Raw genomic sequence first — 15372 nt, forward strand, 5'->3', positions numbered from 1 at the left:
TAATTTTACTGCTTTCTTAAATAACATACACATTTATGTAAAATTATGATAATTTTCTGTAATTAAATTTGTTGCTCATTATATAAAGGTTTATTTCTATAAAAAGAATTTAACTTTTTTCTTCCGTATTTTTAAGTCAGATCTTAGTTTTTTTATTAGTGTATGCATATTTTTACATTAAAATTTTTTAGCAAACTGTTTAGTTAGGCTACAATACACAGTCAAAATTACAAAGCTGCACTACTCTTGAGGTTGGAACTTTCATGTTTCCTGAAAGTGATATGACAGCCCCGTTGAAAAAAACAGCAAATGCTGGTTAGGTGTGTTTTGAAGCATTCTACATAATATTGAGCTTAAGTAAACTTCCTCTTCTCACACGTGTTTTTCTTTAAGTACACAGAACTATATGATACGATTTGCCTGGGCAGTACACACACCTGGTAAGTATGTGTAACGTTAGATTTCTTTCTGACTTTCTTTTGCATTCCATTTGAAACACTAATTTCAACAATAACTGTTAATGATAAAACATTTGCTCTCATTTTTTAGATGAAGGGAAGAAAAGCTACCCAGGCACCCAAACTCCATCAGTAGTAAGTGTTTAAACATTCGACCTGAGTATTTGTATTATGTTGTTATTAACAATTGTGTAATATTATGTATATGCTTAATACTGTTATAATGTAACTCTGTAACCGTTTGGGTTACGTATTTCGTGGGTGTTTTTGGGGCTATTTAACTTTAATAATACGGAATATATAAAACCCTCGGACACGGACAAGCTCTTTCATCAGCTTTATTCTGCTGACTTCCCCCTCTCCTTTTCTCTCCTTCAACCTAAAAGTCCCATAAACCACAGGCGCTTAAAACATAACAAAATAAGGGACTTTTTATTTTCTAACTCTTACAATAACAATCACGTACTGTTAAACATTTACATCATTTGTGAAAGAAAAATTGTCCATTCCTTTAAACTGGTGACTTGTTTTGCTGATTTAATGATGGAAGTTATAAGACTTACATTTAAGTTAGCATTGTAACAAGTATACTCTGTATTCACATTGCCATAATGTATAATGATGGCAGATTTAGTCCTTTATCTAACGTTACTACATTGCATATTTGCCACAGACTCATTGACTTTTTTGTGGTATGTTTTTACTTATGGTATGATTTACTTATTCTGACAGTTTTTGTCCAAATATACTATCAAAACTTCCTCCAATATCTATTTGTGACCCTGTGTAAATGTTTTCAACACCACTTGAAACTGTTTTGTATTTCTCCAGGATTAAAAGTTTGTTTTATAAGAATTTGATGAATGTATTGTATGGGGATGTACTTATTATTTACTTTATTATATTCAACCATTTTGATAAGTCTGTGAAATAACTGTTTTTCCCTGTAAAACATTTAAAGAAAAATTACGTAAATGTAATGTTTTTCCCCATTATTTGATTTACAGAGTTTCATCTTAATTTTATGGTTTTTGTTTGGCAGCCGCTGCTTCCAGTGATTTGACCGTTTTTTTACGGTATTTTTTTTTACAGTGGAGTATATACAGTAAAACAGCCATTTTAACCAAACGCAAATAAAATACAGTAAAGGTTCCAGTTGATAACATTATTTGCATGCACTAATAATGAAGAGCACTTCTAAAGCTTCCATTAAGCCTAGTTAATGTATTTTAACACATATATTTCAAATGAAAGTTTGAATCTGTTAACATTTGTTAATGCACAATGAACTAAAATGAACAACCAAAAAAATAACATTTCTATTAACAAGCATACAGAAAACAAAGACGAAAGGCTGTAAAAATAAATTTCTCATAGTTCTGTTAGATAAATCATGAAGAAAACTCACCATCAAAAAAAATGGTGCTACGTAGCACTAAAAGTGGTTCTTGGCTCGTAATCATAGGGGAACCACTTTAAGTGCTACATAGAACCATATCTTGGTGCTTCAGTGGTTCTTCAGCGGTTCTTTGTGATGACCGAGGTGCTTTATAGAACCGCTGAAGAATCATACAGGGGCTTAACAGATTCTCTATATGGAAGCAGTGCTGTATGGTTCTTCAGCGGTTCTATATAGCACCTCAGTCATCCCAAAGAACCGCTGAAGCACCAAGATATGGTTCTATATTGCATTGAAAGTGGTTCCCCTATTATTAAGAGCCAAGAACCATTTTTAGTACTATATAGCACCATTTTTTAGTGTTAATGAATAGGACCTTATTGTAAAACATGTCAATGAAAACACAGTAGATGACAATAAACCACACATCACAAAACACATTTGATTGGTCATGAGTTTTTTTAGGTAACACATTCAGGTAAAGATTGTACTTATACACATGTGCCACATCCCAAATGTGTTCTTAAGGTTTAATACGGCAAAAGACTTTTAGCTCACAGCTCTAAGACTAAACACAGGACATTTCACATGTGTGTGGTACATAAACATTGATTTCCTGCTAGTTCTACCCAAATAGCTCAGACCACATCAAACACAAGAAGTATTAAACCGACTGCAACAATCGTCTCTTTTGGAAGTATCCCACTCAGATCTACAGTAGCTTTTGTGAAAAGGTCTGAAAGTTTACAAAGATTCACAAATCACAAAAAAACAAGCCATTCTGGTCATTTTAAGAGACGATGTCAGTGTTAAGATTCTGTAGAAACATATTTTACCAGCTCAACTGTCTTCCTGTCGTAATGTCAATCGTAATGGCTTCAAAACAACATGCATTGTGAGTAGTGCTATAAAACTGACAAAAATGAAAGCTGAGCAGAAAATACTTCAGAGGGCAAAACAAAGTAAAGATGTGATTTTGGCCAATTTAGCCATCCTTACTACATCACTGTCTCCATCACTATTTCACCCTGACACAAACTCTTGTGTATGATGTCAACCGATTAGATTTCATCGCTTGCAAACCGACAGTGATTCGATTTGAGGCTTGATTTGGAAAACCAAATCGGATTTGCGCGCAGTTTGAACACAGTCTTTGAGTACCTGCGGCAAATGCTCGGAAAATGTGCCACGGGAGGATTGAGCGGAGATGGAATGGGTGTGGTGACGGAGAAGTGCTCGGCGGGAAAAAAAGAGTGTCTCTGTCTCACTTACTCAGAATCAGCCTCGCCGTGTCCTGCTCTCTGTTAATGAGCCCCTTCTGAGGGTTGTTATCTTAAAGAAAACAGCAGTTGCCCAGACGTCCTGTCAAACTAGACACTTGAAAGGCAGAAGGGAAAATTTCGCTAGCACTTCCGCTCATGCGGTGCCGAAGAGCGATTTAGTGACTCAGACGCATCTCAGCCAAAACAAAGCCACCCTGGCACACGGGTCAGCATCTCTGCTTTCATGAGAGCCGCCTGTGGGGCGTCCGCATAGTCTACGTCTGAAATCTCTGCCTCTTCATTAGGCCGCGATTAATCATGCCAGCTCGCCATGAGCCATCGCATCTGGGCGCATCCAGTAACATTTTAGCGCAGTTACTGGAAGCAGAGAAGCTTTTCGGCGGGCAGAACTTTGGGAGGATCTAACCGTAGGGGATGAGAAATGGAGGTGGCTTTACACTCATTTCCCTTTAGTCACGTGGCGAGTTGGTGCTTTGGATCGTGCTCGCTGATGCGGTCCATTTCACAGGAGGAACCGGACCGAGCCCACTGCGTCACAGCCATGTCTTCCATCCCATTTATTATGTTCTGGACGCTCATTTAAAATATATGCGAGGTAAATGAATTGTAACACCTAAGTAAACACCAAAAAACAACACCACTGGATTTGGACTATGAACCCATAAGAAAGAAAAATCACATCTCTTTAATATCTCCGTTATTTCTCATAGACATCAATGAGATTAAATGGAGAGCAAATGGAAACTTGTGTCAGTCTCAGATATTTTTCCTGAGAAAAAGAACCAGAAATCTCACAAGTCTCCATTAGAGTTTCAGAAGAGGTCTCATAAGTGTCATAGATTTGCCAAGACACAATCAGAAGTCACTATTATTTTAGATCTCAACATGAACTCAAACATTTCTCATCAAATTAACCCAAATCCATTACTTTACCTCTACAATCTACATTCATATTACACCTCCATACTCTTCATGGATTTCAACAATCGTCTCATTTGTTTCTATTTCTCCTAAGTAATTTCAGGAGAAACATCTGCGACATCTGAAAGACAGCTGACAGAACTCCATCAAATCTTCTGATCTATGAAAGAGCGACCTCTGAGCAATTGAACTTTCTTCAGGCCATGCTACAGAACGCAGTGAATATTCGTGACAGCACCACTCTAATGCGATGGTTCCAATATAAAAACAGCTTTACACCTCATGTGCATCCCAAAATCCCCCCGGCATGACGCAACATGTTTCTCTCTCTCTCTCTCTCTCACTGTTGGCCTGTATGACACTTGTTACTGTAAATCTCGAGTTTTGTGGCCCAGGGCATGACGTCTGTATAAAACCCAGAGTCAGCAGAAATGGGCTTCAGTAATTAACTCAAAGGTTAGTCTTTTGTACACATCATAATGAGATAGAACAGCGTAACCTCCGGCGGCTGTGCTTTTGTGGTGTGACATTGTCTAACTATGGCATGACTTTCAGTTGGTGGCTACAGGCTGGTGTGCATCAGGCAGTGAAAGAAAGGATTGCACATTTACTAGGACTATGAAACGTGCAGAAGGATTTATAGGTGTTGGCTCCAGTACATTCTGGCCTGTTTTATAACGACAGCAGCGTCTTCAGCTGGTGGCCTGTTTCTCTCCGTCAGGGCGCCTACACACTTTACGCTGCGTCTGAGAATGCTGTGAATTCATTCATTTTAATGGGTATGATGCGTCACACTGAGACATACTGCGAGGGTTTATAGAAAAAGATGCTCTGTTATGTTACCAAAGAGTCGAGACAATTTAATGCACACATCTCAAATGAAAAAATGAATTATATATAGTCGTGGCTAAAAGTGAGGTCTTCATTCGAATATATTATTAAAAATACATTAAAACTTGACAATAAATTACAAGTAAATTACATATTTTATTTGTAATTAAATTACAATTTAATTACAATAAATTGTCAATTATTATTGACAATAGAGTCCCAGAATGACAAAAAATAATAATATTATAAATATTAATTACTTACTAAAATTGTCATCAATATATGTTTTATTTTCTCAGGTTTTTTGCAAATGCATTTTCTTTTCAATAAACCCCATATTTCATATTCAATAAACACATTTCGTGTCTAAAACCACGCAGAAAACGCGAGCGGCGCCACTTTCTCTAGTAAAATGACCCGCGGTGCGCATGCGGCACTCAGTAAAGTTGAACTATTTCCATCTCTATCCCTAGAGGCGCGCCTGCCTCGTGTCTACATTTAAAATAACGAACTTGCACGCACAAAAGACACGAAATATGAATCGCCCCTTAGGCCGTCTTCACACCTGACTTCTTTTTTTAAGATGCTAGCATCTGTTTTACATCATAATCCTATGGAGTAAACCTTGTTTTTTAAAAAAAGTCCTCAGCACTTTTTTAAACGCCAGCGTCTTTTTCTGCAGCTCAGAGCGTCTTTTGAGGTTGAAAAAAAGTTTTCTGAAAATAAAAATGCCCTACGTCGAGCACCTTTTTCCCAGCTAACCAATGACAGAGACCTGTCGTTTCCATAACAGTATGCGAGGAACGTGATTGGTCGAGAAGGCTCAAGCTTGAAAAAATAAAATGCATTGTTTTGTATAAATGTAAGTTTAATTTTCACTTTCAAAAACTTTTAATTGCATTTCTAGCGAGAAATTAGTATTGCAGTTTTTAAATATGTGATTAGTTATGGCAAAGACGCTCTCTGTTTATAATTCAAATAGAATTCCGTTACGCTGCCTATGAAGCCTGTCTCTCTAAGCTGCTTTCGTGCACAAATGCTATCTTTGAACATTGCCGGCTGCTATTTGTAACCACAACACTGCGAGCGTTTTTTTTTTTGTTAAAAAAGAAGTCAAATGGGAACACGGCCTTAGCTGTTATAAAATGCACTTGTAACCCACTGCTTTGCGGGGCTTATTGCTTTTATAAAACGGTTATTCCATATGCGTAGTAAGGTTTCATAAAATAAAGTAAATAAAGTGATATTTAGGCTATGTAATGCAGTCAGCAGTTATAAATCGGGGTATTTTATAACGCTTAGAACTCGGCTCAGCCAATCACAATCAAGGATCAGAACTGACCGTTTTTTAATATAACCTGAAGGAACATGAAAAGCAAATATTGTGCAAATAAGCCAGCAGAAAGAAATAAGATACCATTTCAAAATTATTTTCAGTTTTTCTGAATTTACTAGATATGTGTTTAAAACATTCAATCTGTGAACTACTAACAATATTTCTCCCAAATTGCATAAAAAATATTGTTTCTATTTGCATTTATTTACAGAAAATGAAAACCGAAGAAACAGGTGAAATAACAGAAAAGATGCTCTGTACTTTCAGACCTCAAATACCGCAAAGAAAACAAGTTAATATTCAATTTTTTAATGTGATAACCTTGATTTTTATCACAGTTTTCATGCGTCTTGTCATGCTATCAGTCTTTTTTCACATTGCTGTTGGATGACTTTGTCACTGAGGTCTGATTTTGTTGAAATTCAACAGACACTGGACTGGAACAGCCACAATACATCTAGAACTGCTGATTAAATGAACATTTGGAGCAGTCTCTTAATTTTCTCCGCGGCTGAACATATACTGAACACAAACACGTTGTGAAGTTTCACCTGAAGAAGCAGAAGCCGATAATAAGCAGTAGGATTTGTGCAGCGGCCACACCGCAGGGCCAGAACACCCCGAGTGAGACCTGTTAGAAGCTTATTAAAGGTTGGCGACCAGGGCCGGGTATTTTCAGAGTGACGCGTTCATTTCCAGCAAGACTGTGGTTCATTGTAGAGTGATGGGTTCAGACTTTCTCATAGGCCACACACACGGTGCAGTGAAATAGATGCAGTAGAAGGTTTTGGACTTCTCGTGAGGTGACCAGCCAAACCACCCCAAGGGCTGGTTCTTGTTGGTGCTGTGCCACCAGGTCCTAACAGTGTCAACATCATTACTGTCAGACGCAATAAATGCCTTGAGTTCTTATGAGCTGCACAGCATCGGTCAACCGGATTTCTCTCTCTCACTCTCTCTTTGGATCAACTCGCTCACCTTCCGTCCTACACGCGCACTGAACTGTGGGAACAGAGATCCAATAAACAGGACAAACAAAAGGTCAGGGCCAGTGTGACATCCTTTATTTGTTAATATATCAAAGACACAAACTGTACATGTGGCTCATAAACTTCCTGTAGCGGGGATGGCAGCCTGATGTTTTAAACCACACATGGGGGATTACATCCTTGTGCCCAGACAGAGTTAAAAGGTCAAGACACCGGGATTAATTTGTGCCGGAACAAGCCAGATCCGTATCTCCCACCACAGGAACTGAATGTGTAAAAACAAAAACACGTATATACACAGTTAGGGTCATCTGTCTGTCTGTCTGTTTGTCTGTCTATCATCCATCCATCCATCCAATAAATTGTCACATTTTAATGGTTTTTAATAGTGAGATCTGACAGCTTTTCATCATTGCTCACTTCAGTTTTATTAATCTAGGTCAGGCAGAACATTGAGAATAAAAAGATGTTTTACGAAGGTGTCTTCCTGTCAAATGTTCCATAATATCATTTTGTGTCTTTCTCTGGAAAAATTCAGGAGATTCGTCCTGCAAAGCATCAGACTCACAAACGCAGGCTGCTTTTTGTTCCAATGTGCACAATGTCTTCCAAATAAAGCTTGGCCATTGTGTGCGGACACTCAGATTTGTTTTCAATGAAGGAGGACCGCTTGTGAACACAGTTATTTGAATCTATGGAAATGACAAAGAAGCCTGGCTGTTGTGAACGAACATTAGTCTATTGTGGCAAATTGCTTAGATGCTTTTTTGTCATTCGAAGAAGTTTACACTCTCATCCACATTGAGCGCTCTGCTCTTGACCTAAACCAGTTAACAACTCTAATTCCTTAACGATTCATATGGCAGCTATTACAGTAACAGAACAGATATGACAGATACTTCCAGTGTAAAAGAAATTGAAGTTTACAATATACTTGTGAACAAATGTTAAGTGAATGAAAAATACAAAGCTATCCATTTATAAATGATACATTTCTCACTTCATCCGCCATCTTGGATAAACTTCATGATGCTGATGTGTTAAATAAAGAGCCTGCACATGATTTTTTTCTTCCTCATAACCGTCTGCAGGTGTTTAGGGTCGTAGGGGCTAAGTTAGTCAGACCTGATTGGGATAAAGTGTAACAAATGAAATCCAGCATACACTGTAGGAGGTCATGGCTTTCGAACCTGTTAAGTACTTCCTGTAAGTCATATTGCTTTATTATAAAATGCCCTGGTAAATTCGGGGACATTACTTCCAGGACATAGGCAATGTTGCTTTAAGCCTTGTTTATAATGACACAAATAGTCATTTTGCCATATATTATATAATTATTGTAACCCTGGATCACAAAACCAGTATTAAGCAGCACGGGGACATTTTTAGGAATAGTACTAAGTACTAGAAAAGTACTAAAGACATGCTTAAATTGGTCCATCCCCTCAAAGTGGCTCAACTGAATTTTTTTGAAGCGACGAGAATATTTTATGTGCGAAAACAAACCAAAATAAGTTGTCATGGGTTGTAATTTTGATGTGAACTTTCCCTTTAAGACTGCTTTTGTTGTCCAGGGTCACAATTTACATTCAGTAAAAAGCCCAAAATCGCTGTCGCATTGGTTATTCAGAATGAAGAATAAGAGGCAGAAAAAATGTGGAACCTGTAGGACAGATGTTTTAACCGGCATATGAATGTAAAAACGGTTTAATGCATAATTTCCTGTGAATTTAATACATCACCCAGCTCTTGGTTCTATGAAAATGTAATCCAACGCTTTAAGCGCAGGTATAAGAGTCCTATACACGCAGTATTAGACAGGGTGGAGGACCCAAAACTGTCCAAATGTTTCCGTTTGAGAACAGTGAAAAAAACGCTCAATCAATATCATTTACATGCCACTGTACAAACTGCAAAAAAATATAGTTGCAAAAATGTAAAAGAGAGAATACAGCACACCTGGTTGATATTAACATAGAAGGTCAAAACCGAAGAGATGATGGAAAGTGGAGAGAAATATGGGAAACGATAAATATGAAAAACTAAAATTCTTTCTCTATCTGCTCTCCACAGATGGCACCGAAGGAAAGTAACAACGTTTAAAATGGTGAGATGTATTTTCAGACGTCTGGACAAAGATCAGGCATGCGGTTGACATGAAATCCAGCCGGCAGCATGGGGAAGGCTGCACCCTGCCATAAAATCAAATCCTGACATACATTCTTTGGGGGGGAAGGAAATTCCTAAAAGTTCCTTTGAGCCTTTAGTTATTATAGTTTGAAATTTTTCATTTCAGTTTATTTTAAGACTGCCTTAAAGTCAAATTTTGTTTACTTTTCATGCAATGCCGCATAGTATTATAATATTACAGCTTCAGTTGATTTTGATTTTCATTTCAGCGAACACATTTTTGTTTTTCACTGCTATTTTTTATCTTGGTAATAGTTTTCACTAATCATAATATTATTTGAACCTTGCGGAGACCCCCGTGTCCTACAGATGAAGCCGGCCTAGAGCTGTGGGAGAAGGATGACTGCAGACTGTGATGGAGACAGAGCCGTCTGCTGCAGCCCGACTGCAGGATTAGCTTTACAAAAGAGGTGGTGGCTGGAAGTGGGCAGAGTGGCCTGGCTCAAAGACGCTTCCTTTGTAAGCAGCCAACAAAACCGGCCTTTGTGGCCATCGTGGCACTGCCGAAACGTCTCTTCAGACCAGAGGCAGCCGCCCGCTGAATTCTCCAAAACACGTTTTACTGGGAGCGTTTGTCTTGTGTTGTAGTTCCCCAGAATAACACCGCTATGTAAATATTTGATGGAGATGTTTTAGAGATATGCTTATTGAAGGCATCTGACCTAAATTGAAAAGAAACGGATGAATTCCTGGTCTTGTTTTGCGTTTGCAGAGCTTGATATCTCACAATATACAAGACCTCTGTGTTCATGATAAAATGCTTCTATTCAAAAACCAGAAAGTATGTGACTGTCAGTACATTTTATGGAAAAAGTGGCAAAAAATACAATGCATTCTGTAATACCATGTTTTCAATTGGTCTGTTTTCTAAAACTTCTTATTGCTTATTTCTACACTTTTTTCCTTATGTCTCTATCCTGTCTGTTCTAAAATGTATTTTCTGCAGTGCACAATGCAGTAATAGAAACATTGTCACCTTCATTAGCTTCATTGCAACCAACTTACAGTAAAACTTTTACCTCCACCACCTTCTCTGTTTAAAACAGAGCAGATAACTCATAAATGTTAAATTGAAATCAAATTCTATCAAACTGACATCATGAAATTGTACCTGACAGCTCAAATTCTAAATCATTATCATAAGCTTACCGATATAAATCGGGGTAAGCTAAGGAGTTTTGAACACTTATTTGTTTATGTAAAACAGATTTTTGTTCGTTTTTAACAAAGAAAGTTACAGACTGCAGCTTTAGTTAAGAATGAAAACTCTGTCATGAATTACTCGCTCTCTTGTTGTTCCAAACCTGTATTCATTTCTTTGTTCTGTTGAACACAAAGAAAGATATTTGGAACAATGTGCCTTAGACTTTCCTAAATTCCTCAAAATATCTTCTTTTGTGTTAAGCAGAACAAAAAAATATATACAATTATTTTTCCTACTATGGTAGCCAATGATGTCCCAGAAATGTCAGTTGCTGACATTTTTCCAAATATCTTTCTTTGCGTTCATCAGAACAAAGAAGTTTACAAGTTTGGAACAACTTGACAGATTTTAATGTTGGGGCTGTCGCGTTAAGGTACATTAAATTATAAATAACTTTGAAAGATACAGTTTCAGGGCTGATGGCATCTACTGCCCCCTGTTTTACCATCCAATAGGCTTGAACGATCAGCAGTCTGTGCCCAGCTGGCATGTCTGTGTCTTTCCTCTTTACTCCAGAGATTGTCTTCATTAAACAAGCCCTGGGATGGGGCAGCCGCATGGCACTGCATTAGTTGCTTTGTTCACTGTAAAAACCACCTGGATTGTGTTTTCGCAGTCTATATATAGTCTCACCTCTAAATGTGAACCACCTGTGCTGGACTAAGACAAAATTCCCCAAAGCTGGCGGAGAGCTGAGACACAGAATAGCGGCTTTAAATGACCTATCTTGAGCACCAGCGGCGCAGCAAAACATCTTGATCACGACAAATTTGCAATGCTACGCATATTTATTACAAACCTCTTAAAGAGCCATCAGTCATCCCAGTGGAAGTCGCTCGGCCTTAAACAGATATCGGATTGGTTGATGGTGCCACCATCACATAAGTCTCAAGCCTGTTGTGATAATCCTGACCTGTGATGTCAAAGGAAGACAGAGAAAGTCACTTGAGAAACATTTGATTTAAAGTTAGAGGGGGAAATCATAAGTCTGGTCACTTTGAAGTAAAAGCAAACCCCTTTTAACTTTAAACTGCTCTTAAAGGGACAGTTCACCCAAAATAAACTTCCATTGTATGGACACAAAACCACTGAGACATTTCTCAAAATATCTTCTTTTGTGTTCTACAGAAGAAAGAGTCATATACAGGTTTTAAACAACATGAGGGTGAATAAATAATGACAGAAGTTTTATTTTGGGGTGAATTATCCCTTTAATGTCACCTGTCACTTCCTGCAGCTGGAGTTTTTTTTTTTTGAAGGAAAACCAAAAGTGAAATGCACCACTTGTTGCTCACGCTTTAAAAATGAGTTTGTTTGTTTGTTTTGTTTCGGATGAGCAATGCTGCATCATATTTTTTTCTACCGGGCACACTGTTATTAAGCTCAAGTCTTATTAAGTTGCTGTGTCAGAGCCAAACCAGGACTGCAAGAAAAAAGTCCAAACATACGAGTTCTAAGCCGGGCATCCAGCAGCTGTTGGGATGTAAAAATGGATCCTTTGAACAAGTTCATAAATGTTCATCCCAGAAACAGCGACCCCACACGCAGCCGGTGAGTCATGTTTGCTTGGCAGTGACCTTCTTACACATCGGTCATTTATTTTTTATTTTAGGAAACATTATTAATGTTGGAGGAACATTAGAATGTATTTTTAGCCCTTTACATACCAACCTCTGTTTCGCCCTGTGCGTTTAGAATTTTTTTGTATCCTAATGCATCTACTCTGAAACGTCTGGTCGACTTCAGCCAAGACGTTGGCGTGACCCTGTCTCAGATGCCCACGGCTGGGATTTTTCATAAATGTTTGGCGAAGCACTGAAAGCGAAGCTTGGAAGTCTACCTGGAAGACTTTGGTCTTTAAATAGACGGCGGCGTCACCCTCTCTCCCGCCGGGCACTTTGATACTGACACTCGCTGATGAATTACAACGTTCACTGGAAATGTTGAAGAAGTAGAGAAAATAAAGTCATTTTGTGCAATTGCGGTTAAACTTCGAGCTGGCCAGTCACGTCTTGGGATCTTAAGTGTTTTGGGGTGTGATATTTTTAGAACGCAACTTTTTTCCATTAGCAGAATACGCTCGCACGTTTCACAATCCCATGCTGGCTTTTCCATGCTTTTTTAGTGATGTTGGTATCCTGACACTGTTTTGACATGCCTTTGAGTCAGTACACCGTGTTTTTGAAGAACGGGTCTTTATTGCTTTTTTGTTCGAGAGGAACCCGTCTCGTTTTCAAATTCTCAAAAATGACCAAACGAATCGTCCACAGAACAAATTGCTCACAATTCTCTGCTCAAGACCTACAGCAGTGGGAACAGAATAAGCGCGCGTCTGTGAAATAAAACAATAAAAATCATGGAATCAGATTAGAGATTATGTAAAGTAAAGTCAAATATTCCGTTAAATGCAATGTAGACTTTGTTGTGCACACACATCTTAACGATGATGTAAACTCACAGCGCTCGCATGCACTGATGAACTCACGCACCCACACACAAATACAAGCAAGAACAAACACTGACATTCCCGCCTTTTGAGAAAGTGCCTTCTGGATAAAAATTTACTGTGGTTGGAAAAAACAATTGAATAAGAAACACTTGTTCCCACACCCACCCACCCACCCAGACAACGACGTACACCCACTCTGTCTGTGGAAGGTCAGAATGTTATGAACATTGTAAACTTAATCTACCTTCAACATGACCCTGCATGCATAATATCTTCTATTCATTTACAGTCTGATATTTCATAGTCCAGATCTGTTGTGCGATTAAGAAGCCGCTGATTCAACAACGACCGCTACACAACCAAGCCAACTTGAGCGTCGGTGATGTGTTCCTCTTCGCAATCCAGCGCTGACGTTCTGTGGAAAGAGAACACCGATCTACGAATGCATGAAGGACATTGTCGCTCTGGGACTGGGATCTGACAGTTTGTTGCAGACTGTGAGTTGAAGTGTCGGGATTAACCCGGTCACCGTTCCGTGCTTCCGAGGAGGGCCAAGGAAATCCACTTAGGTGCTCCACCTTTGTCAAGATACTTGCCAAAATGAGTTAATATCTTGGAAGACAGGGAAGATTTTACCATCCGTCATGCAAATCCACCCGGACAGGCTGGGCCGAGGCTTCGCTGGCAGGCAGACGAGAGGCTGTTACCCCTGAAGACTAATTAGCACAAATAAGACCCTCATGAGCTTCCCAATCCCGTGACATCTCGAGCGAAAAATTCAAAAGACAAAGTTGACAATATGCAGTTAAAGTTGCTCCCGAAACTGTACTAAGATTTTCTTCTGGAGAAACAAGGAGATTTGATGGAGTTCTCGGTTGTGTTAACTTCGGCTGCATTATTCTAAAAGAAGAAAGTCATGTTCAGTCAGGATGCCTTGAGGGTGAGTAACACATGGGGAAATTTAGATTTGCCGGTGAAATATCCCTTTAAGTATGCTTTTTCTAAAATCGCTTTATAAGATATACAAATAGATACATGAAGCATGAAGCTGTAAAAATTGTGATTGTGTAGGACAAAAATCTGGATTTGGGTAAATTTGATAAGAAATGTTTGAGTTCACGTTGATCTCTTCGATAACATTGACTTTTGATTGTAGACTTGACAAATCTGAGCTCAGTTTGTGACACTGTTGAGATCTCTTCTGAAACTCTCATGACAGAGGCATTTGAGATATTTCTGGGTCTTTTTCTTTGGGGAAATATATGAGACGCAAGAGACTTGAGAAAAAGTTTCCATTTGCTGTGCATTTAATCTCATGAATGTCTATGAGACATAACTGAGATATTAATAAAGAGATCTAATCTGTCGTTTTTATTTCATAATTCAAATATTCGTTCCCGTTTTAATTGATAAGGAATAAAAACAGAAATGAGACAGAATTGTTCACACAAAGAAGGATTTGTAAGAATTTCATGAATCGTCTCGATTGAAATCAATAGAATAATATAGTAAGAAATATAAAAATATGTCTCGTTCTCAGGAGAAAACTGTGAAACCAGGGTACCACCAGGGTAAACATGAACAAAACCTCACATTTTCCTCGACTTAATCCCACTGCTGTCTTGAAGAAACAATTAAGGTATTGAAGCATTCTCATTTAAGTTTCTTCTTTCCTAGAAGAACAGCCACATTATATTTTCCCAAACTCTCGAACGGGCAGAACGGGTCATTAGCGTTCCATGTTAAATCCTACAAGCTATATGTCTCAATTCTGCGCTGTCAAAAACATAAGACATCACCACGAACGGTCTAAATTGGATTAGGCTTCTCTCTTTGTAGGGTTCCCAAATGTTCCATGCCTAGCAAACCTCATTTAGAATGAACGCTATAGCCTAAAGATGGCTGAGAGAACAGGACTGAAGTAGCCACTACATTTCCCTTTTAATCTTCACCGCAGTTAATGTGTTTTCGGTCCATTTTGTATCAACGAATTTCATGCCTGACATGGTCAGAGAGAAAAGACTTTTCTTCTATACATCTACTGTAAGTAATCTTTTTAAACTAGCACATTTATACTCGAATCGACATGAAATGCAGTTTGCAGCCTATTTTACTTTTGTAATCATGTGTATTTATGAGTAAAACAAAATGGTTTTTTTAAATGGAAAAAATGCTGTACATAATTTCATTCTATACCATTTTGATTTGGAGTATATGCGATTAAAACAAGTGCATCAAAAGGTGAATTAATTGATTGTGGATTTCCATTTGCCAGCTTTTACCAACTGCCCCAGGTCCTAATCAATAACATT

The 15372-nt window shown here is 38.3% G+C and overlaps 2 long non-coding RNA genes across 2 annotated transcripts in view; one reads left to right on the forward strand and one right to left on the reverse strand.

Annotated features, from left to right (window-relative positions):
• The first annotated feature begins 282 nt into the window (after positions 1–282).
• Positions 283–10454, forward strand: LOC130556211 (uncharacterized). Its single transcript, XR_008963197.1, has 3 exons — positions 283–440; positions 550–593; positions 9291–10454. It is a non-coding gene; the product is annotated as an uncharacterized LOC130556211 (long non-coding RNA).
• Positions 7281–15372, reverse strand: part of LOC130556210 (uncharacterized) — a 31739-nt gene continuing 23647 nt past the window's right edge. Inside the window, exons 3-4 of the long non-coding RNA XR_008963196.1 lie at positions 11411–11524; positions 7281–7482 (exon numbers count right to left, since the gene is read on the reverse strand). This is a non-coding gene — a long non-coding RNA (uncharacterized LOC130556210). The remainder of the gene's footprint in view (positions 7483–11410; positions 11525–15372) is intronic.

The sequence above is a fragment of the Triplophysa rosa genome, linkage group LG6 (assembly GCF_024868665.1).
Source record: "Triplophysa rosa linkage group LG6, Trosa_1v2, whole genome shotgun sequence".
In the NCBI taxonomy this organism is placed as follows: Eukaryota; Metazoa; Chordata; class Actinopteri; order Cypriniformes; family Nemacheilidae; genus Triplophysa; species Triplophysa rosa.